Source organism: Thermobia domestica, chromosome 6, assembly GCF_964235325.1.
Source record: "Thermobia domestica chromosome 6, izTheDome1.hap1.1, whole genome shotgun sequence".
Taxonomy (NCBI): Eukaryota; Metazoa; Arthropoda; class Insecta; order Zygentoma; family Lepismatidae; genus Thermobia; species Thermobia domestica.
Window position 1 is genome coordinate 273,552,472 of NC_137459.1, and position 24,845 is coordinate 273,577,316.

Genomic DNA, 24,845 nt, shown 5'->3' on the forward strand with positions numbered 1-24,845 from the left:
CGTCGAACAATGTCGAAAAATCGCTTTTTTTTCGGTATCGATGGGCTACTAAACGTAGAAATTCGTTGGAATTTCGAATCACTTTTTTTCCACGACCATCACACATACTTCTTTCGTCTCTCGAAAGTAGAACTCTTAATGGAAGCAGTGTGTGTGTTCGTGTTTATGCAAGGTTTAAGTAGGTGATGACTATGATCTCTCGCAGTACCACATGAATTTTATTATTATTGTCAAAGTACATACAGTTTCAGAAAGTCAATTCACCTAAGATGGCCAAAATTCATACGCTCATCTGCTCAGTACAATCCCTTCCTCCACCAACGGTTGCGCTCTATGTGGTGGCCAAGAGACTGGACTATTGCCCTGCAATGCAATTTCCACAAGCTTTCCAGAGCCCCGCTATGGTGGTGGGACACCTTCGCGCGAGGCCTTGTTTCAGAAGGCCAAAGGCACAAAAATCCATCGGCAACGCATCTGGTGGCTTCACAGGTATGGACGAGAAGGGTATAACAGACACACCAGTTTCCGTGGCCATACACCGATAATACGCGAGAGAACTGCGAGCAGTGTGACTCGATTTGTCCATGTGGATCCACACCTTCCGGGTGTCACTGCCATACAACTGTGGGATGTGCGTTGTGTATAAGGGTTCCATGATGTTCATTTGAAGGTATGCTGCATTCAGCTTGGCCTTCGAATTTACATGATACATTGGTAACTTCCCACGCAGAAACCTGCCATCACCATGTAGCCTTTCGAAAACTTCTCGCGACATTCACGGACGAACTCGCCGCGGCCTTTCACATCATGTGGTGAATAAAAAATGGCCCTGGGCTTTTTAGTGTTATCAAGCTAGATCCAGGCTTCATCCAGAGTGACAGCCTACTGCCATTTGTCACCTGAGAGGTACTCTTCATACAACTTTTTTGCGTTCGTGAATCTTTTGAATGTGCCTTAGTAATAGCTTATGCCCCATCACCTTATGACGTTTTTCTCAGTCCCAAATTGTCATTTATGATACGACACACTGTGTTCTGTGATATCGTGCATGAAGTGGCAAGTTGCGTTTCATGGGTGGGTTCTCGTTCACAACTGATACCCTGATGTTTCTCACAACGCGTAGTATCTTGGCTGGACATACCTGTTTCCTTTTCACTCTCACGACTTGATATTTAGGGCCGGTGCTTTTACAGCGCTGTATTAGCCTTGCTACTGTACGCCTGCTGATAGTGTTGGCCCTTACCGCACACATTTTCACAATCACTGACGCACTGAATTGTGCATCGGAAAGTGCAAATATGTACCCTTCCCAATACAGTGTTATTTTAACAGACATAATAGCTGTTCACCACAACTACTTCCACACAGTGTTGTACGTGACTCACTACTGGATTCAAGGGCTACTTTCTTCCCGTTCTTTCTCCTACGCTATGCTCATCATCAGCTCTGTAAAATTGGCCACCTTAGGTGAATTGGCCTTCTGTTGTTTGAATCTTATGTGCTTTATTTCATTGGTCACATTCATTCTTTACTTTGTGAGAAATGGGAGAACTCCGAAAAAATCCACGAATACTATATTGTTGGTCACTCATAGCCTGGGATCGAACCAAGGATCCCGTGCACCAGAGATGAGCGCTCTACTCCTAAGACACACGCCCCTATACATATATAATACAAATTCGTAATGTTGCGGTCGAGATGTGAAATAGTTTTATCTTCTAGTCTTGTCTTGTAAATCTATATACAAAATTTACACCCTTATTTTTCTTGATTTTATGAAAGTTATGAGAATTCTTCCGCGTCATATGAAGTCTATGAAAGGTGTGATATACCCTATTTATTATTAAAACATATTGTGTAATGACTCGCGCTTCTTTACACGTTAATAAATGCTCTTCATTCTGATCGTGGAATCACTATATACATTTGTAGTTTCTACATTATTGAATCATGAAACACTAAAACAGTGTTTGAGAGCTAAATTTCGGTGAACTAGTGTTGACCGAAATGCTCTCGTCCCATCCCGATTCTAATCTGGAAAAATAGACTACAATTCTCACGTTTCTTGTCTCGTCTTGAATTTGAAAAAAAAAAAAAAAAAAAAAAAAAAAACACATGGAACTTGTCTCATTGGCAACACTAATTTCCTGTAGAACAAAGGGAGCTGTGTATAGATAACAAGTATGAAATAGCATTTAATAAATCAATAAAATATGTAAATTCCCGCTCAGTTTTTAAGAAAAAATATTTTTCCATATGAAATCCCTGGGCAAAAAAAAAAAAAAAAAAAAAAAGATTCAACAGCCATTAGCGAAAGTCTTAGAAACCCTGTAATTAGCTAACCATTTATGAAATAAAAGCTTAATGAACATATATAAATAGATTTAAACATTGTAACTTGTACGGAAAGGAGGGGATAAGTTCCTGATCTCGAGCCCAGGACAGTTGGACCAACGAAAGAATTGCATCGCCTATTATCTGTTCTGTTAAGATTATTCTCATTTGTAATGTTTCACAAGGGTATCTGTATTTGAGGAGTGAATTTGCTTTCATTATTCAGTCTATCGTAAAATATTCATTTCATATTTATCATACTTTAAGATGTCATTGCAGAATTGGACTAGTTGATTGGTTCCCAATTACTTCAGAGTCGTGGGCCTTTTAAGATGTTGGATCCGTACCTTGCCTTAAATGTTAGTATCTGCGTAAAAGTAGTAGTTGAGAAGTTTGTACTAACAATTAAATTACGGATCTTTATTTATCTCAAAAGCATACAACATACAGTACACACATAGAGGGTCCATGGCATTACTTGTAAATTTTAAAAATTGAGATGTAAATAATGCCGGACTCCCTAAATTCATTGCACGGACACCTGGGATCACCAGTTCGGAAATATTGAACTATTGCGTTCATTGGCGTCGATTGGACGTTGAAAGTGGGGGGGCAAGACATGATCTGAATATTTGTATATTAATCTTAGTTTCCCCGGTTCTTTCTAACACTTTGTTTGACGAAAGGTTTGTATAACTAATAGGATACTATCTTTTTCGTTTAAAATACCGTACATCGTGTTTCATATTGTATTAAGTAAATTGACAAGAGCAACGCAAGTAGGTACTATCCCGTTGTACTCTTAAACAACGAAAGTGTAAGATTCCTTGCTCATGAATATCTTAAAATTTTGTCTGGAAAATAGTATCATCAGATTAATTAAAACCACATTTACAAAACGAATAAACAGAAAGAACAATATTAAACATAATAATGAAAACAGAGTCTTGTTTTGTAGAAGTTATATTGAAACTGGGGATTAATGAACAAAATTTTTAATTCCCCCACATGCTATTAAATGTATATTATTACTTTTAGAAAATGAAAGACAGTAAAAACTACAAGCATATGCTACGACATTTAAAGCAATATTTGTTTTGCAACTTCCCGAAACATGTTTGTAGCCATTAGGTGCAGTTTTCACTTTCTTGCAACACATCAAAACACAATACTTAGAATCACTCCATACTCGTTATACAAAATAATCCTAAAACCTAGAATTATGTTGAATTCACTAAATTTAATTGTATATACACTCGTACACCTCTTAACACACTACTTCACTCGTATATTACACTACAAAACAATGGAAAAGGTGGAAGGTTTTTCTTATTACACTCATTTTAATCAATATTCCTTACTTTAAAAAGAAAAGATATTTTAGGAACTATACATTTTTGTGCAATTAAAGAATACCTTGTGAAGTTTTTTTCAAAATGTTCTCTCAATTAGTTTTAAAGCGGCTAACATCGCGCTCTTGTAAGAAGGGGGTATAGAAGCAAAACCTGCTAAATCTATTTTTGAATTTTGTCTGGGAACGAAGAAAAACTGACGCCCTCATGTTTTCAGAATTGTTGAACATCTTTTTTTGTTTAGTGGTTCATCTCACTCATTTGTATTAAGTAGTGACCACTAAACCAAAAATTGTGCAATGGTTTTGAAACAAAAGGGCGTCACTTGTTCTTCGTTTCCCGACAAAATTGGAAAATGACTTTAACAGGTTTTGCTTCTATACCTCTGAATTGAAATAATACTGGAATTGTTGTGTTCCAATAGGTTATTTTATTTTATTTTATTTTATTTTTTCGTGACAATTAAAACGCAATTTCTGTAGCTTTCTTAACTTCACGGGAAGACAACCAATACCTACTCACGCAACGGCAAATATTATATGACACCATTTTTTCTATGAAACAGTAATACATACAAAAAGTTTTCATTTTCAAATGAAATTATATACATTAATGGGTTACTTCAAAAAAAGTGAGAAGGCAACTGCCCCCTTGCACCCCCTAATCGCCGCCCATGATTGCGTTATCAAATCGTATCCACTACGAAATTCCATCCCACAGAAAGGCACGTAGAATGAGAAAATGTCCATGCGCAGAGTTCGGAGACGCTATTTGGAATGATCTATCTTTCAAGGTTGCGAACGCTACGTTCTCTGTTGATACAACACGATATGGTCGGGTGAACGAGCGGGAAGCAAACAGAAAACGGAAGCAAGGTATTTCTTTATTTGTGCGGTTGTGGAGTAGTGTGCAGTTAAAACTTTTCAACTACAAAACACACGCCAGAGCTTTGTATAAACTTTAAGCGCAATATGGGTTCTCCTGTTTGATCATTGCACAATTTCATGCTCTGTTTTAGCTCAATTATGGGGTTGAAATCGTTCGCTCCTGTCAATTGTATGTATTAGTCAGTTCATAATCTGGCAGTTTTTACAAAATATATCTGAGCCAGTTTTTATCCATCACATTTCATTTAAAGTTTCCGTACGTAACATTTTTGTTTCCTATAAATCAGTAAAGTAATAACACATGACGTCAAAGGAAAGATTTTAAAAGTGGCATATGCATCACTGTTTGGAGAAATCAACCAAAAATTAATTCAATATCCTCTTAATAGTGTGTATTTTTCATATACAGTACATACCTGTAAATATATGACTAATCTATTTCAGCAGAACAAAATTATCAACTACATTAGATTGGCAACGTAATGTTTAGCTCCATAAAAATTAGTTTCTCTCGATTACGATTAGGAAATAATTTCTGGGTTTTTGGCATCTAGGCTTATAGTTAGTTCTTCACGTATGAGAGATGACGTCTCTCGGTGATCACACTGAGGAAAGGGAAGGAAGAAAGGATTGGGTGAAGAAAGCAGCCTTGGACCTGTATATTAGGAACCATCCCAGCATTTGCGTGGTGTGAATGAGGGGAAAACCTCATTCAGAATAGCTGGCCTCAGAAATCTCTTTTTCGACTGAGGGGTTGCGGTAGCTCAGTGGTAGAGCGTTCACCTCCGGTGCTTGGGGTCCCGGGTTCGATCCCAGTCCCCGCCAAGTGAACTTTTGCGGTGGACACACACTATGCGTGGGGTTCTTCGGGGTTCTCCCGTTTCTTCCCACTTTCTTAATTCCACCATTTCATTCATTACTCATCATTAGTCTCCTTTTGTCTAACCGGCATAACCGTGAGACGAAAACCTCAAAGATTTATTCCCCCCCTTTTTTCGACTGAATGTCCCGAACTAGTATCTCTCGAAAACTATTACCTCCAGGCGTACAATTTTGTTCACTCCCAGTCATCTATCGATATATAATCGTTGGATATTGTTATTCAAACAGCAATTAACATTAGAGCTAATGATGATTTTGGACTTGATTTCGTTAAACATACTATGTACTGTTTCTTCTTTGCATCGTAATGAAGAGCTTGATGAGGGTATACTTTAGTATCAGTTTCACTTCAGTATATTGATCACAGGACAGGACAGCCGAGCCAAGGTTCAGTACTGTGAGAAATACAATAAAGCTTCGTATCACATATTCACTCCAGCATGTGCAAAGGCCTCTCCAACGTTCAGACACAGTCAATGCACGGTACTAGGGATGGCAACAAAGTTCCGGTTCCGGCGGAACCTGTTCCACGAGGAACCGGTTCTCGGAGATCCGGTTTTCAGAACCGTTCTGGAACCGGTTCCGGGCCTGGATCCGAAAGCCCCCAAAGACCCGTAAAGGAGGGATAAAGTTCACCTTCAAAAATAATGCAAAGAGTACCATGCGCTTGTGCCTTCCCGCCCAGACCCGCTTGTGCCCCGGAAAAAAAATTGGTCCACCAGTGGGTGTTTAGCCACATGTTTAGCCAGTTTCCTTGTTTTTACCAATGAGTTTGCCAGTTACCCAATTTATTTAGCCAAATGAGACAAGCTGCCGCCGCCTGGGCGCCTGCCTGTCGCTTCCACCATTTCATCTAGCACACTATTCACAGCTTGCCAGCAGCTCGGGTTTAGCGTAGGGATGGTCACAAAGTTTGTTCCAGCGGAACCGGCCCAGAACTGGATCCGAAGAACCGGTTCCAGAACTGGATCCGAAGAACCGGTTCCAGAACTGGATCCGAAGAACCGGTTCCAGAACTGGATCCGAAGAACCGGTTCCAGAACTGGATCCGAAGAACCGGTTCCAGAACTGGATCCGAAGAACCGGTTCCAGAACTGGATCTTCTAGAACCGGATCCGTTCAGACCCGAAAACCGGTTCCACCAGGAACCGGTTCTGGCCATCCCTACACGGTACGTGACGTTTGGGCCCCGCCGTGTGGGCGCGAGTTAAAAAGTCGTTATGTTAGGCGCTGAATACTAAGTTCGAATCAAGATATCACAAGGTGTCTACTATAGTGGAAGACCTTGAATTATACTGGATTTTGTCTTACATACTAGAAATACTGGAATTTCAAAATTCTAAAAACTTAACAATTAAATTTTGTAAATTTAAGTTTCAACCAAAGTTATGTGTGCTTTTTATTTCATAACTTTTCAAGCCAAAGGTAAGTAGACCAGACTAGATATGATTGACTACATTACATACATGACGGGCCTATTCCATTAAAGAACTTTAAGCAAGCCTACTACTGTAGTTATGCAATCAGTGCGAATGTCAAACACATTTTTAGTGGCTAAATGAACAATATATGTACACTTAACTATTATTTTTCACTTTGAAATCATTCTTTTTTTTTTTTTTTTTCGCCACTTTCTTTAATGCAGATTAAATGCTTACCATGGGACGAAAAAAAAATGTGTTAAGTTTTGATTTTTATATTGGAATGTTAATAAAAAAAATGATACCAGAAATACGGCATACTGCAGTTCCAAAACTGTCTTAGACACTCTGTATTAACATCTTTCCCTCAACTCGAGTGCGCGGAAATTTTATTGGTAGTTCTTTATTGGACTTAACGAAGAGAAGTCTGGCAAACGTAATACGAAAGAAAACAAATTTTAATATTCGTAATACAAAAATTAAATCAATATGGTTTAATTAACATTAACAGTTCGTCTGATTCCTTTATTCTTTCTGGGGGGCGCGGTGGCTCAGTGGTAGAGCGTTCACCTCTGGTGCTTTGGGTCCCGGGTTCGATCCCAGGCCCCGCCAAGTGAACTTTGTGGTGGACAAACACCGTGCTCGTGGGTTTTCTCGGGGTTCTCCCGTTTCCTCCCACTTTCTTCATTCCACCATTTCACTCATCTCTCATCATCACCGTCTCCTTTAGCCTAACCGGCATAACCGTGGGACGTAAAACTCAAAGATTTCATTTCATTTTTTCCTTTATTCTTTCTTACATAATACAAAAATTAGATCAACATGTTGAAGTAAAAAACTCGAGAACAAGCGAAAAATCAATCCATGACGACGTTGTGGGCTAACACTCTTCAATACTCAATGAATTCAATATTACCAAAATTATTTACAATTTTTCTGATTCCGTCATCGGCCTTTATGTATTTCTCTCTTTTCTGGTGGGTCTTCACCCCGCACCATTATTTCAAACACCAAATCTCTCTTCATTTGCGCTCTCCTCAGAGCTTCGATGAGTCTCGAGATCGAAGGATGGTCCAGCTGCAACTCAGACTGCAACGCGCGGTGAGCAGCTTCTATCACATGGAGTATCGAAAGTTAATCGATTTAAGTATCGAAAATTAAATAAAACAATTCGAATGTTTTGATTGGCTGTTTATCATGAACAACGTGTTCTGATTGGTCCTAGAGAGCAAATCAAAGCTTTCTTTGCTTTCCCGTCTTTCACAAATTTTAGACGGGATGGTGCAGCAAATGCAAATTTTAAAAGATAAAACTACATGATTTTTATTTAAATATTTTTTATTTAATTTAGATGAATAAATAAGATAGAAAATAGATAGATAAATGAGGTAAGATAAAGATAGAAGTGTAAGAAATATATATTCGCCCAAACGTCCTGTCCCGGTCAATGTACTAAAACATCTGTCCTCATTCTCTCCTACCTCCCTTGTCTTGCCTTCCTCTGGTCATTATGTGGATGGCCGTAATAGGTGGCATGGTTCTTGTATATTGTTATATTTTTGGTTTACAAAATAATTAGTTTTTTCCTCGAAAATTAGGTATGAGACTTTATGATAGAACACAAAATTTTATTCACTTTTATGTCTATCGATTCGTGTATTTCTCGTCTTTCAAGAAATTATTTTCCGTTAAACGCTGGTAATGTAGAATTAGAAATAAATGTCAAGAGAGACAAAAGTTATGGTGATTGGAACGAAGCGGTACGTGTCAATTATAGTAGTAGGGGAGAAAATAGAACAAGTGGCTAGTTATCATACTTGGGTGGTATTATTAGCGATGATATAAAGTGCGAACATGAAATAAAAGCAATGATAGGAATGGCGAAAGAAGCCTTTAGGAGAAAGAAAATGCTATTTTGTAAAACTCATAAAATGCTTCGTGTGGAATATTGTATTATGAGTCAGAAACATGGACACTACAAAAAAATGAGAAACGACTGGAAGTTTTCGAAATATCGGTATGGAGAAGAATGGAGATAATTTGGTAGGTCAAGCGGAGAATGAATGCCAGGATCTTAGAAATGGTAGGGGATAGAACAATTTTATATTAAGAGGAAGAGAAACTGATTGGGACATTTGGAGCTGTATCATGAGAGACGTGCCAGAAGGTATGGTGGCAGAAAAGAGAGGGAAAGGGTGAAGACTACTAAAAACTCTGGACGATATCAAAACAGAAAAATTGTACGTGAAGACGAAAAGGTTACCGAAAGATAGTGGAGCATGGAAGCTTCTTAGCTGCGGTAAGTGACCTGCCAATAATGGCAAAATACCTATGATAATGATATTTTGAATAATATATTCTGGGTGCCACCTTTGCTGATCACAAATACACGGCACCTAATCCCTTTCGAAATTCAAAATGACAAACACTTAAACGATTACAAGTAAAACGAGGCTTATAGCATAACGTATTACTATTATTATTTTAAATTCAATATGACAAATCGTGTAAGAAATGTAATTTAACAGGTGTTACTTACCTAACAGGTGTTACACAAAATAGGATGTAACTACACATGAAATTAACGGAAAATGTTTCATTGTTTCACAAAATAGATTTATAACAAACTTTTCCCATTTAAATCTGTTCATTTGGTAACATTTCAATAATTCGACTTTTATTTGTATGTGCCATCGTAGCCTTACGTATCAGCAATGTGATTTGTGTTTCCGAGAAAAGTTTTCAACGGAAATAAAATTCCTGAGCTTGCACATTCAAATATAGGTATGCTAGTTACTCAGATATTTGAACCTACTTATTTCTTACTATGTTCGTAGCTGGAAAAAGAATCCAAGATATTAAATACTTCTTTTGGCGAATAATCATCAATGCAATTCGTAATTAACGTTTTTGTCGTCATTACTACTCTTTAGGAATTCTTACTGGATATTTCTCTAGTTGTTTGGTGTCTAGTTAAATACTGTTTTAAATGGTCATAAAGTTCCCTGAAGTGATAAGTTCGTATTTCATACATAATTTTGAACAATCAGAATGGTACTGCAATTATAGCTACAAAACAGTACAAGAAGTAATATATATATATATATATATATATATATATATATCGAATTTACAAGGTTCTTCCTTTTGAATTGCAGCGACATTACAAGTAGGCCTACTCAAGTACTGCAGATTACAACAAACTCCAACACAACTTAATAACTACAAGTAAATATTTTCTCATTCTGTAGCCAGTATCAGTAAAGAAAAGAATAAAGGGTTATGGTATGGTACAAGAAAATTATTGTAAGACATGGAAGACAACGAGTTCATGAGGTTATGCACTTGTCTGAGGTGTGAAGTAGTGTGAGAAAGTTTTTTTTTTTTTTTTTTTTTTTTTTTTTTTTTTTTTTTTTTTTTACGTAGTTGCCACAAGCTCTTAACCACTATATGCACTAGGGGAAAATTAAATTCTGTGATAACTTCGGTATACATTTTCAACGAACTTAGTTCATTAATGAATTCTCTATGTGGGTGTCTGTTATTTGCGAGTTTTTCAATTTTTAGCCTTCTATTCGATAGAGCATCAAAAATTATCTGAGGTGTTCGAAGTTTTCGCGCTACTCTTACCGTTGCCGAGATTTCGACCAAAAATTGTAGATTTAAGGAGCCATACTTTTGGAACCCTAAGTTATAGAGATGGTATTGGTTTTGATCAATATCTAAGAGGATCATAAATATTTTGGTTTCAAATAGTAACCGGTAGCCACTGTCCAACTGGCCACCAGCTAATATCGGTACCAGAGTATTAATGCCAATATCGTCTCGGTGACTTACCGTTCCCGAGGTATTGACCAAAAACATAGTTCCGATTTCGGGAGATTTAAGGAGACATATCTCGGGAATCGTAAGACATAGAGAGATATTTTGCGAATTTTCGCGTGAAAGGAAAGGTAGGGATAAAAAGATTTACGTGCAGGAACAATCACAGTTATCCTGCCCGCTCCATCTCTCTATTGCTTTCAAGTTCGTTCTAGCAATGTTCTTGGAGCATTCTAAACTAGTTTTTTTTTTTTTTTTTTTTTTTTATGTCCGTTAGATCTAGTATATATTCAGTGTAAATGTTATACTACGTTGTGATAAGTTGTGTATACATGGATGTTAAGATCAGTTATTATTTGTTAAAGATTGCTTGTTCATATTTTGTTATTCCGAGGGGCACAGTGGATCAATGGACAGAGCACTCACCTCTGGTGTAAGGGATGTGAGGCTCGATCACAAGCCGCATGAATTTATGGTGGAAACATCGTATCTATGGGTTTCCTCTGGATTTCCCTGTCTCCCCTCCCCACATTATCATTCTATCGGTTATTTAATTACCATTTGCTTTCATTATCAGTCGTCTTTAGCCAACATAACAGAACAACCTGACGGAAAACCAGAGATTTGATTCAATTTTGGTTTTTCTATTCGTGCATTATAACGAGTATTATTATTTTATTATTTAAGTTTACCGTCCAGTTTCAGCACTTGAGGCTATATAGGTACTTCAGTTTAAGGTGGAATACAAACCACTGTAATGTATTTAAGTTGTTCTCTCCCACGGGAATCGAACGTGGTACCACTTGCATCTGAGGCACACGCTGTAGCCACCATAACAGCGGGAAGTGCGAACAAACTTTTGTTGCGATCGACTGTATTCAATGAGATTCTATTCAAAATATTAATTCATATATGAATAGGATACATAAATTAATGTTTAGAATAGGAATCCACTGTATAGTCGCCTGTAAGTTAGTATCCACGCACATAATCTCTTATCTTCAAATCTTCAGAATGAGTGAGCCAATCTGAGTACAGTTTGCTGTAACTGGAAGAAAACAATATGTAAGCTTAGCAAGTTTGTGTATTCACTATGATCCAAGTAAACAATATGCGTTCTCAGTTTATTCCATCAAAGTTTTTGACAGTTCTGTTGGCAATTGATTGAGCACTAAGATTTACATATGACATAATTGTGTACCATTTCATATTACTGATACTTAGTGAAAACCGAAAAATGGCTCTCAGCTGCATAAATATCACATTTTCCTTGGATGCGCGCGTTTCCTGTTTGATTCCCAGTTACACCTAGCCTCTTTATTCTAAAGGACATAAATGTGAAAAATGAAACGTGAGGGAACAAATGATCAAATCTTCCTTCAGTGCATATGTCGTAAGTGTTCAGTTATGTTTTAAACTAAAATTTTCACATTGATTCTCATTTATCGTATATTTCTAAATGCAAGACTATTCTACATCCAAGACGACCCTATTTTTTCACTTAAAAAAATAAATTAAGAATTACAGAAAGTACATCTACATACCGGGTGTATTTTCACAACGTTAAAACTACTAAAAATCAGCAAATATATTGACCTCTAGGAATAGGGTAAGAGCTTAATGGAAGCTCGTTATTCTGTTCAGTAAAGAAAATTTCCACTATGTATGTTACGAAAATAAGAGCATTTCATACTTTTCGTCAGGAAATCTAGTCTTGAATTCACAAATATATGGTATTTAAGTTCTTCAAATTTGAATTTGTCACTTTCCTGGATCGAGGCTCCATGGAATACGAGCTTAGAGACTGATGTGAGATCCGAAGCACATGATCTTTTCTTCAGGAACCTTCAATTTGCGTAACTCGCTTTTCTGAAAGGCCATAAATATTTTAAGAGGTGACATTTCTTGTACTATTTTTCCTGTGGAGTGGAATACAGAGTAATACATAAAAAGGGTGGTATTCTTTGTAATAAGTGTACTTATCGCTCAGTCGTGGCTAACATTGGTACTTTCTGTAGTCATTTTTCTGAGTCTGAGTCCCAGAGGGTCTGTTCGACTAGGGTACAATTCATGTTTGGGTCCCACTTTGAGTAGGTTCAGTTTCATGTTGCTTTTGTGCTGAAGTGGGACATTTCTCTTCTCTTCTCTTCTCTTCTCTTCTCTACATAATACATATCTTAAAACCTCCTTGAAGAAGACATATAGGCCTATTACAGTAAAATATATGAAAAGCTGGTATGGGTTTTCTTTGACTATTTAGAACAATATCTTTAAAATATTTCAATTTTATTAGTCACCGAAAGAGTCTGATTCCGACTTATCGTAGATCAAGGTAGTCACATTCCGACACTGAAAAACCGTAACAGCCTAACATAACTTTGCGAGTGAATGCTTTCTTGGTATGGATTCATGCATGTCAAGTTAATGTGACTGAAATGTTGTTGTATAGTGTGCGCAGCTGCAATTTAAATAAGGAAAATTACTAAACAGTTTGATGTAATCGTTGGCCGATAAATTTACTTGTCCGTTCTGCAATCATTCTTTACTCTTTGAAATGAAGTATTTTGCAATCTTAAAAGGGAGGTAAATCTTAATATTTCTAGTGGATCATAGACCAAATATGCTTTGATATTTGCAATTACAATTTGAATAAACAGGCTAGATAGAAAGACGTCATTATCTGAATTTAGGCGTTTCTCTTTTGATTGTTATTTCTACTTATAGAATTTGTAATATCTTTGACAGATGCAAAAGTACTCTCCACAAACGTGCAACAAAAAGCTCCAAAATTACACCATATGTCTCTAGTTTAAAAACACCTTGTTATGTATTATAGGTATATATCGCGTCTCTGTGCACATTCTCCGACAAAAAACTGTTAGTGCAATGGGTGAAACGAGCCATAAAGGATTCATGTTGCTCCTCCTGCATAGGCGGAAGTTTTTAAAGTAGGTCAGAGCATGAAAGTTAGTTACCATTCTTTTGAACTCAACGGCCAAAGAAGAAAGCCTGGGACTGCCATAGAACTTATTACACTGCTGCAGGGATTGTAATTTTCATTTCTTTTAAGATGCCGAGTCTTATGGTTATTTTCCTTGTACACTGGATTTAGTTTCATTTGACATAAGAGAAATATGGGATCTATCGTGTTGACAAATGCCTTTCTAGAATGCAATATCTACACGTGAAAGATAATCTTACGTGAATTTGTGTGGTTTATATTTTCAAATTAATATGAATGGTTTAGAATAATTTACGTAAATGTAAAATAACTGCTTCAAATTTGAGGAAAAGTTGCATTTCTAATGATGGACCATGCAATGTGAGAATTCCTTTAAAGGGCTACAATGGTATTCAGTTTTATTTTTGGTTTCATAGACCGAACTTCTGTACATCTAGCATCTAAATCAGTGGACGAATAATACATTGCTTGCATATGTATATAATATAATATTAATATAAAACAGGAAAGAACATGATGCTGTAATTGTACGAAAAAATATTTTATTTTCATGTCCTTAATAATAAATATTTTAGTTATTAAAGCCAGGGTATGAGCCTGTGTATTTTGGGTGATTTTGTTTTAATTATTCTTTTGAAATTCACATTAATTTTCTTTATATCTTTTATTTTATTTTCAGTAGTGGTAGTATTTTTTTATATCCTATTATTTTTTTAAAGTTCTTCATAATAATTTTAGTTCGTAATTTACAAAATACTCTGGGATATTTATTTATCATAGGTAATCTGATAAGGTTGAATCGATGTAAAACGCTTGATTATAAATTCGGATGGGTAAAAAAAAAAGTAGCTACCAACTGAAGTGTAAACGAAATGTGTAATTTATATCATGTAGAAGAAAAAGTTTGTCAAGGCCGTATCAACAAGAAGAAATATCAAATAAGTGTAAAAGCAAGTAGGTATTGGTTCTTGGTGAGGGAACACTGTGTGAACGGCAGATGATGTATACTCCTGATACATTTTCCCATTATATTAATGATTTTGGTTACTGCTAGATTTAAGTTGTTTGTTTTAATACTAAAAGCACCAGCAAGAATTTAGAAATTAAAAAATTTTATGTATAGCATATCAGAATTATATATTGTACCTCATATTCTCATACAAATATTATCTACACATAAAATTTACCATAAGGAAGGAGAAATTATTTAAGTCCATTCACTATGGGCAAATTTCTTATTGAGACATTGTTTTGTAGAAATTCAAATACTTTAAGAAAAAAATCTTTGCGACTCAGCTCTCCTTCCAAAGAGAGGTTTATATGCTAAGTAGCTGAAGTTTCTAGGTGGTACATACTTATTGAAATTGACTACTGGTCGTAAACTTCGAGAACTATGCGTATGTATTTTGTATTGTTGCTGTGTATTAAAATAGTTCACGGAATTTGGCACAGTTAAACAATTAAACATCAGGATATACAACTTCACCATCTATTCTACAAATATTTCTGTACATAAGAAATTTCATTCTTCAAAATATAATCTTTTGACGTTAGTGCAGTTTTCTCACTGTATATAAACATTTTTCATAATAGGATAAAGAACAACTTAGACTGAACAAATTTGTGACACTTTGAACAGAAATAGTTCACTTAGGGTAGAACACATGGAATTGTTTCGGAATCGTAAAGCAGTTTCCATCCTCCCTTTGCGGATAGTAATATGTGGCCTTAATATCAGTTGAGGAGGCCAGTTCAATGGAAAGTGGATATATATTGTAGCCCACTTCCAAGAAATATAATTAGTTAGAACAGGAAAAAAGTAAATTGGTCCTGTTCGTCTTTGCACCTTTGCCTTGAACATTTTATATTGTCATTTGGGTATCAGGAATCCTTCACGACATTTGAGGCCAGAATGCTAGCTAATTCTAGTGCAGTACGAAAGAAAACTAGTTGCAGTCTTACGCGTTCATAGGAAACCGTAGCTATGTTGAAAAAAAATGACAGTAGACTCTTATAAAACTCTATTTTCATCTGTAATTTAATTTCATTCTAATCGGGTTCGATGGTTCCTTTTATGCAAGATAGAGATTTCACTAGCTAAATTTTATTTATTAGGTAACCGTTATAAAAACAAAGTAGATTTCTAGTAAAGACCTCAAAACAAATGTCATCATCATGAAAAGCTCCTATATACATAATTTAGCTGATCTACAGTGAATTACGTAGTCAATTAGTATACGAACATATTGGTCTGACTGGTATATAGTCATATTAGTTTTGAATTCCCAAGTAATCCAGAACAAATATACTAGTAACATTGAACGCGTTAGATCAGTGCTTCTCAAAGTTTTCAGGCTGACGACACACTTTGCCGAACGCCGACGACGTTTGAACTTGTCACACTTGTTCGATTTTTCATTAATAATATAAATAATCATAATAGTATAAAAGTATCTGTTGCTAAAGAGTTGTGACTCTATTTAGCACTGAGCATTGTTGCTGCCGCTGGAGACTTTGAGTGGTAATTGTTTCAATTTATTTTAACTAATTAGTATATGCTTCATGATCTTTAAATTCCAAAATTTTGCTTGCTACACACTGGTTGGGGACAACTATATTAGACCATGCCCTGCGTATGTATTATTACTTGCGCCCTAATGCCGCAAAAAATAAGGATTCTTGCAGGTTGAATCATATCACTTATCTTCAGACAGTTTCAATTTAAGATTTGTGCTTGTATATAATAATTGGAGGAAATACACATTGTATGAATATTTCATTCTGAATAAACAGGTTAGATATTCATTTATACTATTGTTTCATAGTAATGTTAGGGGACTCTTTTTGTGTGCTGAACATTCTTTGTAGTATTCTCCGATTATAATCGACAGGATTAAAATGGAGGAAGCAGACACAGGTAACAGTTTCTATCTTTGTAAATAGTAATGTAATTGATTCTTGGTTTAAGTCTAGCGACCCATTCAGCAGCCAATGACATGTGAAATGTGGACCTACAGCTTAATGTGAGATCTGAGTCACATGAGCGTCCGCCGGATATCGAGCCCGTCTCCCGCGCAAAAGTAATGTAATTGAGGTGCCTGTGTTGTATTTTCTTAACTTTACAGAACATTAAAGTAAGAAGGTACATATATTTAGAATGTCACTTTACAATGCCGTGATATGATTTCCTGTTTCATGTATATTGTGCTCTTTACAATTTAATCATAATTCACAGCTGTAATGAATGCTTAATATAGAACTAAAATAATTGTTTTTTTTTTTCCTTTTGACATCATTGTTACTAAATTAGATAAGATGTGTTATGGGTGTATATAAAATGCCATGCCACCTGCATGTCACTTCAGGGTCAGTTTTTTTGACACCTCTTTGCACCCTTTGAAATATTCATTACTTTGAAATTTGGCATATTCCACCTTTGTGACTATGGCGCGGTGGCTCAATTGTAGAGCGCTTACCTCTAGTGCGTGGAGTCCCTGGTTCGATCCCCGGCCAAGTTAGTTTTTGGTGGATAACATCTGTCTTTTGCTTTTCTCAAGGTACTCCCGTTTCCTCCCACATTCCACTATTTTTTCCATCATTCACTTGCCTTAGTCATCCGTTTCCCATAACCTACAGGACATAATCTGTAAAACTGAGATTTCGTTTCTCTTCGCGGTTAATTTTCGGAAATTGATTATGCCTAAAATCTACCACAGGGTATTGATCAGTCAGCAAACCGTAATTCTTTTCATCCATAAAATAGATTTGGCGTGATGATGGGACCCACAAATGGACGTTTTATATAAAACAAATAGTTTAAGTATCTAACAACACACGTACATCGAATGTAGAATCATCATTATTGACAACTCTTTGTCAGCTGCAATATTGGAAGCATTTTAATGTTTTTCACTTAAGTCTTCCCTGTATCAAGAACCCCTCCGTTCATCCAAAATAATAATAATAATAATAATAATAATAATAATATTCGGTTATACCACACTGCCAATTCTTGCAGTACTTTTAGTTAGCTTGAGTCAGAAATGTGCAACGTATCACATTCTCGAAAAAAAAATGTAGGGGTCACCGTAGTGAACTTTCTCGCTGCAATTTCTAAAATTAAAAAAAAAAATCGTAATAGTCGTTCTTGAAACCCTCCTTTAAAAAAAAAGTAAACTATTTCTTGTAGATTTTCTTTTTCGTTAGAAGTGACCCTACGCGACATTGCAAAATTGTTAATGAAATATGGATCAAAATGTTAATAATTTTGCGGAAACTAGTAAAAAAAGAAGAAAAATCCAAGAGCAAACCACTATTTGTGACTTCTAAAAAAAATGCTTATGGCATGTCGTGCGGTTGTTAAAGAAAAATTTATGAAATCTGAAAAAATCACCTGAATCGTTCGCGAAAATCACCCGAAAAGTACTCTCTCAAGAGTGAAATACTTGAACTGGAAAGTTACTTATTAAGTCTACATCACAAAGAGTTTAATCACTTATCACTTGGAAAACAGATATTCAACTAATATCATACCTCAATCACACTCTAGAAATATGGCGTGCATTGTATTCGCCACTTTATTTTCCAATGTTGTCACCAGTTTCCATGAACCACTTTGTTGCACCAATTTTATCAAATGTCACTTGAACTGCCACTTTCGTTATTTCAGGTCAGCAATCTCTCCATGGGTTTGACGCAGCGTTCCACTGTCCCTATCTCGTTCCAGAGTTTATATATAACTTTCTTTCGTATATCTTGTATTATTTGGTCCGTATATTTCAATCGCGGCCTTCCTCTAATAATAAGTATTCCTTCTGCGATTCCCTCCATAGCTACTAACGAGATCTCCATGTCTCATAATGTGTCCAATCATCCTATCTGTTTTTTTAAATATTCTTCATTATACCCCTTTTTTCACCTAAAATTTCCAATACTCCCTCCTTCGATGCGTTGTCCATCTAATCTTCATTCTTCTATAACACCAAATTTCGAAGGCTTTCTCTTCTTCTAGTAGTCTTCATGTCTTACATCCATACAATGCCACACTCCACTCACATACGCTTTCATCAGCCTTTTCTTCAATTCTATGCCAATGCTCCCGGTTAGAAGCTTCTCTTTCTCTTCGTGCCTTCTTTGCCTAAACTATTCTGGATCTTGCATTATGTTTACACCTGCTATCATTCGTTATTTTACTCCCTAAGTAAGAGTTGTTTCACTTCTTCCACCAGGTGGTCTCTTATTTTGATCATGTTCTTGTTTGTTTTTTAGCACATTTCATAACTTTTGTTGTGCTCTTGTTAATTTTCGTGTTGAATTTGCTGCAAAGTAGCTGTTTCATACTATTTAGATCTGTCTGTTTTTTCTTACTGTCTGCCAGATATCGTCCGCTAACCCAGAATGCAATTTTCTGCCTGTAAACTGTTATTCCTATGTTGTGGATGTCCTTAATTTCTTTTATTGCTTTTTTAGTTTACGGATTAAACAAAATTGAAATTGAGCGTCCGTGTCTAACCCCTTTCTGAATTGCTATTTTTTTTTCTCTCTCTCCTTTGTACAGTCCGCAGCAAAAAACCTGCAACATTAGCATCTAAGTTTATTGTGAAACTACGCCCAACAGCGTATTGAATCAACATAACGTCTAAGTGGCACGAATCACCACAGGAGAAACCTCGGCGTCCTCCCCTGCACACTTATTTTGGAGCAGAAACTTGTTCATGTTGCAGGTTTTTTGCTGAGGTATGTACCTCAATTATTTGGTCTAGGAATTAATTCGTGCTGGTGGACAAGAGATGGCGCAACGAACGGAGCGTCCCACAGTTCCGTGTATCCACACATGTGTTGCAAACCCCTGTCATCGCGTATCGTTCGTAGTATAGGGCAGTGGATTAAAGCGTCAACAACACCAGTTTGTAGTTAAGTGAACATGGCGCAATTTGTGCCTGATAAAGTGTTTTTGCGGGGTGTCCTGCTGCATTACTTTAACATGCAGAAAAGTGCGACTGAAAGTCATCGTATTTTGGTGGAAGTGTATGGTGACCATGCTCTAGCTGAGCGAACGTGTCAGAAGTGGTTTGCACGGTTTAGAAGTGGTGATTTCGGCTTGGCAGACCAAGAGCGAGCTGGACAGCCAAAAAAATTTCAAGACGAAGAATTGACAGCATTGCTCGAGCAGGATTCGTGTCAAACGCAGGAACAACTTGCAGCAGCATTAGGCGTTGATCAAACAACAGTCTCCAAACGTTTGAAAGCCATGGGAATGATTCAAAAGATGTCACATTGGGTTCCACATGAATTGAAAGACAGAGACGTTGAAAGACGAAAAACCATTTGCGAATTGCTGCTTCAACGACAGAGCAGAAAGGGGTTTCTGCATCGAATTATTACGGGTGATGAGAAGTGGATCCATTACGAGAACCCTAAACGAAAAAAGGCCTGGGTGAAACCAGGTGAACCAGGTCCATCACAACCAAAACGAGATATTCACTGTGCAAAGGTTATGCTGTGCATATGGTGGGATATGAAAGGTGTGGTGTACTATGAGCTGCTGCAACCGGGTGAAACTATGAATGGAGAAAGTTATCGACGACAATTAATGCGTTTGAAGCAAGCTCTGGCCAGAACACGACCAGAATGGGAGAACAGACATGATAAACTTATTGTTCAACATGACAACGCTCGCCCACATGTCGCAAAACCGGTCAAAACCTATTTAGAAAATGTCGGATGGGAAGTTTTACCCCACCCGCCGTATTCACCAGACGTTGATCCTTCGGACTACTACTTGTTCGATTGCATGAACAACGATTTGATTGGACAGCGGTTTACTTCTTCAGAAGATATCGAAACATGGGTCTCTGACTGGATCGCTTCCAAGGATGAGGACTTCTTTCGCCACGGAATCCGTACATTGCCTGACAGATGGGCGAAAGTGGTGGCTAGCGATGGACAATATTTTTCTTAAGGTATTTATGTATTTTGTGTTTGTACTACAGCTTCAATATGTGCGTACCAACCGCACGAATTAATTCCTAGACCAAATATTTTTTTCTGTTCTTTGTATAGGTTATATATTATTCTTCGCTTCTTATAATTCATTGTTGCTTAATTCCGAGTTCCGAACAGTTTGTTCCATTCTACATTATGAAATGCTTTTTCCAGGTTCACAGATGCTACGTAAGTTGCTCTTGGCACTTGGATTATGTCTTCTAGCAATTCTCCTAAGTGAAGTATTGTTTACTTCGTTCCGGTTTTATTTATGAATCCAAACTGGTCGTCTGCTAGTACTACTTGTATTCTAGATTCGAAGTTTCTATAGATATCTTAAGAGTTTTTTGAACCATGCGCAATCAAGCTTATCGTGATTCTCACATTTATTCCTTTTGGTATTGCTACTATCTTGCTGGTCTGAAAGTCTGTAGATGCCTCCCCTTCATAAATGTTATTAATTAATTGATACAATTTGTCCTGAATTTCCTGTTCGCACTTCGTAAAATTTCCCCCGGTATCTCATCTAAGAGTTTTTCCAGGTTTTAAGTCTTATAATACTTTGTCGTACTCGGATTTGAATACACTTTCCTCTTGCTGCTTCTACTTCCTCCATGCTTTTTAATTCTTCTAGTTGATTCTCTTCCATAGATCCTTTCTAAATATTTCTTCCGTGTTCTCACTTCATCTACAGTTTCGGGTATGGATCTTCATCTTATAGCGCATTTTTTAAAAAGCCAAATCTACACTTCCTATGTTCATATCATTTTCTATTCACATTGTTGTCTTGTTCACTCCTCCTTGGTAAGCCTGCATTAACGAATGATCTGATTTGTTTTATACTGCGTCTTAGCTTTAGCGTTGTTGATATTCTTCAGTTTCTTTCTCTCATACACTAAGTCCATAATTTCCTTGGTTGGATCCATTCTTTCCTTGCTATCTTTTCTTCGTGACCCAAAACTTTGCGGTAGGAAACAGTCCAGTTTTTCTGAATTACCATTCCTTGTTAATTTCTTCCTTCGTTCGTGTGCTATCTTGTCTATTATCTTTCAGGTAAACTTCCTTGAATTTCTTTGTGCTTTAGCTTCTCTGTATCAAGTCTTAATTTTTCTTTCTTTTCTGACTTCTCAAATTTCAACTTACTCTTTATCATGACTAAGTTGTGGTCACTATCCGCATCTGCTCCTGAGTAACTTCCACAGGTCTTAATTTGATTTCTGAACTTCTCCTTAACGAGTATATAATCTATTTGGTACCTCTGTAAATCTCTTGACATTTTCCACGTATAAATATTGCGCTTGTTTCTTGAACAGAGTATTTGTACTACTAGCCTGTTCTTCGTGCAAAATTGAGCTTTTCTTTCGTTGTACTTTCCTATTTCTTATTTTCCCCATGGTTTTTGCACTTTTAAGTGACACGGTTAAGTCTTTCATGTCACTTTAATAGATTCACAAACTTGCTCTACTTCATAATCGTGCGCTGCCATTGACCGATACCTGAATAATAATTGTATCTCTTGGTGTCGTAGCTAGTTTTACTGGTATGACTCTGTCGTTTACTAAGTTGTAACTTCTTACTCGTCTTCCTATATTATTCATTACAAATCCAACTCCAGTGACTGTTTTTCGTACATTAGTTAATTCCATATTTGACCGGAAATAATTTTACTTCACTGATCCCCACTATGTCCACGTGCAGTCATTGGATCTCTCTCTTCAAGGTCTTGCTATGTTTAGATTCCTAACGTTCCATTCTCTTGTTTGTATTAACTGCCCGTAACTAAGAGATGTCTTGTCCCCCCCCCCCAAGAAAAATTCTCTGGAGCTGACTACTTTTGCAGTATGGGATTCTGAGTTTATTTCTTTACACCCAATTGGGGTAATTCAGTTGTAAAATGTCATTCCCGTGCTGTGCGTTCTTGGGAAAGATACAGTGATTGTTTCCTGTTGCCTTTCACTAGTTAGCAATGCACTTTCTTGCCCATACCAAACTACTTTACGCCGTTGCCCGTTGCTATCACAGGCACCTAGACCTTTCCTGTAGACTGGATTTTCACTGTGAGGGCCGCTCTGCAGGCCGAAGTATCGTTGTTCATGACTGAACCATGTGCGGTGACCTAACACACGCAAGCGAACATAAATAATTTTATTAACAACTATCATAGCCATGATCTTGAAGCTATCTTTAAAACATTGGCTGCCATAACACACACACACACACACACACACACACACACACATTCTCTGTATTCAGTAATATCAAACTGTGCTTTAAGATGGAAAATAATTAGCATATGTATTGAACAACCAGTAACTGGTCCAGAGCTCTACAAGAGACAAGTCTCTCTCCCTTAAGTGCACAACATGTATAATAGGACATCTACACAATGCTCCTGACGCAAGACGTGTGTACTGAGCAAATTTTCGGTCACAAGTGAATTTGTGATAATTAGAGATCGGATGTTTAGGCACTAAAAACCTGGAAAATAGGCAGGCAAATAGGCATTTAAAATTTTAAAAAATAGGCAGTAAAATATAACGCGAAATAATTAAGATAAATACTCAATACCATTAAAAAATTGATCCAAGTCATATAGGCCGGGTTCTGAGGGGGGTGGGGGTTGAGCATGCATAGAAAGCCTAACGCAATTTTATTTCTGATTATTGTTATAGGCACTATAGTGATCGTGAAAACCGATGTCGTCGCCCCCCAGCTTGGTCGACAACGTGAGATTTTTTTTCCTGGTTACGACAAATAAGTGTTGCCAGCGTTCCTCAAAGTTCAAATATATGGCTTTCTTTTATAAGAAAATCTACACTGGAGAAATGGGCAAATTCTATACCCCCCCCCCATTTACCCCTCGTAAGCCCAATGACCAAATACAGGGTATCACTAGTTAGAATATTGATTTATTTATTTGATACAAAATTTTTATGCTTGTAGCTCCTTTGGGATAAGTTTAAAGACCATTTTGAGTTTGGTATGGTATATTTTTTTTAAATGCATCTTTAGTTGTAAAGCCATTATCATATTGTTAATACATGTAACTGAAATGAAAATATAATATTAGTATTACAAGAACTTTATTTGCATTTACCTTCATTTGTTGAACATTTGTGTTCCTGATGTTAATCCAGCCAATTTCCAGTGTCTGGTAGTTTTGAAAATGAAAGCGACAGTGACCTAAAACATGAAGATCAATTAATAAGAACGTATGAAAACCTGAAAACTAACCAAAATGAAGCGGACACAAGAATTTTTTCATGTGTTTCATTCATTTAGAAACAAAGGAAATGTAACCCTAATAATTCACAGCCCAGACACGGGTGTGTCCGTGTTAGCCATATCATACTGGCATGATTCGAAAGCCAGCGGTTGCCAGAGTGTGTGGTTAGTCGCTGGTGTTGGAGAAAGGAAAAGAGGTTTAGGATGTCATATAGCTTCAGAAGCACTTGAAAATAAAATTCTAAAGTTTACCAGCTCTTCATGACTTTACAGGCTGAGACTCGACAAGCAAAGTAGGAAACAAACATTATGCTTTCAGTTTAGCAAGAAAATCGGATTCTGTTTTACATGTGCTACAGTTGTTCCACCAACAAGACCTGAATGATCTCAACTTCACCAACTAGAGCTTGTCTATTTAAAGATTGTTACAAAAAACGGAAACTCTTGTGATGAAAGTAGATACATTCACTTCCTGCAATCCCTATATATATATTTTGGCTCCAATTTGTTAAACTAAAATATGTTATGCTGGAGTTATTACTGAAACTTTTATTTATGATATACGAAGAAGAAGAAAAAAACTAAATTTTCAGAAAAACATCGTACGAAGAAATATTAGACCCAAAAGTAAACTACTGTTTTTAGACTTTTTTTTATTTTTGTTTTATAAGAAGTGATTTAGGGTTATTAATGAAATATTTGTTTCAACAAAATCACATGAGTTGTATTTAAAGAAATTGAAAAAAAAGTAAACCACCTTTTTGGATATTTTCGTGAGAAATGATTTGCGCAACAATAGAGGGATATTGGGTAAATATAATAAAAATAGTATAACATGATTTTGAAAATCGTTCGAAACTAATCTTAACCTTCAACAATATAGGGTTGCTGATGAAATATCAAAATCACCTGATATGTTTTTGAGTAAAGTGTCCGAAACTAAACTACGCTTTGTGGATTTATCCATTAAAAATTA

General features: G+C 36.5%; 2 protein-coding genes across 8 annotated transcripts in view; one reads left to right on the plus strand and one right to left on the minus strand.

Moving 5' to 3' along the window:
• The window catches only part of LOC145688499 (protein GVQW3-like), a 480,426-nt gene that overhangs the window by 308,728 nt on the left and 146,853 nt on the right, over positions 1–24,845 (minus strand). For 2 of the 4 annotated variants that reach the window (XR_014131923.1, XM_081762837.1), the window contains exon 2: positions 23,742–23,827. The exons of the other annotated variants lie outside the window; for them this stretch is intronic. The gene's annotated coding sequence lies outside the window, so the exon portion shown is untranslated. The remainder of the gene's footprint in view (positions 1–23,741; positions 23,828–24,845) is intronic. 4 annotated transcript variants of the gene reach the window in all.
• The window catches only part of LOC145688497 (epidermal growth factor receptor kinase substrate 8-like), a 379,489-nt gene that overhangs the window by 34,967 nt on the left and 319,677 nt on the right, over positions 1–24,845 (plus strand). The window lies entirely within an intron of this gene.